The 2,500-nt window shown below is 79.2% G+C and overlaps 1 non-coding gene across 1 annotated transcript; it reads right to left on the reverse strand.

The window, feature by feature from the left end:
- Positions 1–6: 6 nt before the first annotated feature.
- On the reverse strand, positions 7–159 carry LOC142359495 (5.8S ribosomal RNA). Its single transcript, XR_012762400.1, has one exon. It is a non-coding gene; the product is annotated as a 5.8S ribosomal RNA (ribosomal RNA).
- Positions 160–2,500: the final 2,341 nt, after the last annotated feature.

Below are 2,500 nucleotides of genomic sequence, written 5' to 3' on the forward strand. Positions count from 1 at the left end.
GTAAAGCGACGCTCAGACAGGCGTAGCCCCGGGAGGAACCCGGGGCCGCGAGTGCGTTCGAAGTGTCGATGATCAATGTGTCCTGCAATTCACATTAATTCTCGCAGCTAGCTGCGTTCTTCATCGACGCACGAGCCGAGTGATCCACCGCTAAGAGTTGTCTCGGTTTCGGCACCGCCCCGCGCGCGCGGAGGGGCCGGGACCGCTCGCCGAGAGCGGCCCCTTCTCTGAGGACGGCCGGACCGACCGCCGGCCCCGCCGCCGCCCACCCCCCTCCGCACGCGCGGAGGGGGCGCGGCGCGGCGGCGCGACGCGGCGCGACGGAGAGGCCCTCGCCTCGGCTTGACCGTACGAGCACAGGGGAAACGGAAAACAACGGAAAACCCCGAGCGGCCAAAGGGCGGGGGAGCCCGCGCTCCCGACCGACCCTGGGGAAACGTACGCAACACACACACACCCTTGGCGCGCTTCGGGGGCGGCCCAGGCGCCCGGGCTCGGACCGGCCTCCCCCCGGAGGCTACGGCACGCCCGGCCGCGACGCCTGCCCGCCTTCGCTCGGGAGCCGGACGCCCGGCTGCGCCCGCGCTGCGACGAGCCGGCTCCGCCCACCACGGTCGCCTCTCGCCCCGCCGGCGAACCTCGGCGCCGACGCCGCCTTCCACCGACGCCGGAGGAAGCGCGGCCGGCCACTGGAGCGCGAGCCGGCGACGCGCGGCCGCCCACCGGCCCGCGCCGGATGGGCGAACCCGGCCACCCCGCCCGGCGGCGGCGGCCGCCACCGCCGCCGCGAAAACCGCCGCCGCAGCCGCTTCTCGCCTCGGCCCCCTGGGGCCGCCGGCACGGCCCCAGCGGAAAGGCGGACGGCGCTGAGCGCGGGGGGCGGCTCCCACTCTCCCCGTTTCCACGCGAAGACCCGGAGCGGGACGCCCCCGCGCCGCGCGCCCGCCCTCGAGACGGAAGCGACGGGCGGGGAAACGCGGGACAGGACGGCCGCCAGCGGATGCGGCCGGGGAACCCTCCCGGACGACCCGACGGACGACCGGCACCGACCGGCACGCCGAGCGGCGCCGCCGCCGCTCGGCCTGGGGGGGTGTGGCTCGCCCCCCCCTTTCTTTCCCTGGGCGCCGAGGGCGGGGCGAGGAGCGGGAGAGGGGAGCGCGGCGCGCCCCGAGCGCGGCCGCAGCGCGAGCGTCCAAAGGCGCGGGGCGGCCCCCCGGCGGCCGCCCCCCCCCGCGGGGGCTCGCCGCGCCTTTTTCTTTCCCCCGGCGCGGAGCCCGCGCTCCGGCCGGCGGGTGGCCCCGTTTGCGAGGGCGGGCAGGTCGGCCGCGGCCGACCCGCGCCGCGGTCTCTCCGCCGAGACCGGCCCGCGGAGAGGGGGGGCAGGTTGGGGCAGCGAGACGCCCCCCCTTCTCCGGCACGGCGGCCCGCGGGGGCGGACGCCCCCCCCGCGGCTCGCGCCGTGCCGCTCGAGTCTTTAAACCGCCGCCCGGCTCCTTTGGCCTTTGACCCCCGGACTCGGCCGAGGGAGGGCCGCCGAAGCGCGGACGCTAGGTACCTGGCCCTGGGGTGAGGGAAACGACCTGCATGGCCCCGCGGGGGTGCCTCCCCCGGCTGCCGCCCTCGGGGGAGCGTCCGCCCGCGGGGGCGCGCCCGGCATCCGCCGCCACCACCTCGTCCTCCTTAGCCCCGGGGCCCGGGTTTCCCTCGATAGCCCGGCGCTGCGCCCGGGGGGAGAGACGTGGCTCGGGCCGCCCGCTCGCAGCGGGACGCGACCCGGCCGGGGGGGGGCCTCGCCCGCCCCGGGCGGCGCCAGCGGCCGAGACCGTGCTCGCGCCCCCCCTTCCGCCACGGCTCCCTCTTCGAGAGGCAGCCGTGCCGGGTCGGAGGGGAGGTTCGCGGGTCCGGCCGCCGCGCCGCCCGAAACGCCGTGCGCACACCCGCGCCACGGCCCGGAACGCCCGGAGACAGCCCTGTCCCGCGCGCGGGGGGGTAGACGGCGCCGCCGCCGGCGCCGCCCCACCCCCCCCCCCCAGGAGCTGCCGCCCCCCGAAGACGGCGACACCCCTCGGCTGTCGCGCTTGCGGCCCCCGGTGCCGCCGCCGTCGCTCGACGCTCGCCCCCCGGCCCGCCGAGCAGGCCGGTGCTCTGCCGGCCGTGCTCGCCGCGTTGCCCCGCCGGCATCCCCCCCTCTTGCTTCCCGCGCAGACGCGGGAAGCGGGGAGCCGGCGGGGGCGCGGCGTCCGCGGCCGACAGGTCGACGCACCCGCGCGCGTCGGAGGACGAGCCGCACGAGACGACGGCGGCGGCGGGCGACAGGACGAGGAGAGCGCCTCCGGGGAGCGGCGGGGGGAGGGGACGCCCCCTCCCCCTCCCTCACGCACGCACGCGCCTCCCGCGCGGGAGCCGGGCCTTTCCGGGCGAACTCAGGAACGTGCGAGCGCGCGCGCGCACGGAAAACCCGCGGCGACGGCGTTCGGCGGCGCCGGCCGCGTGGTGGCGA

Source organism: Opisthocomus hoazin, unplaced genomic scaffold (assembly GCF_030867145.1).
Source record: "Opisthocomus hoazin isolate bOpiHoa1 unplaced genomic scaffold, bOpiHoa1.hap1 HAP1_SCAFFOLD_194, whole genome shotgun sequence".
Lineage (NCBI taxonomy): Eukaryota > Metazoa > Chordata > Aves > Opisthocomiformes > Opisthocomidae > Opisthocomus > Opisthocomus hoazin.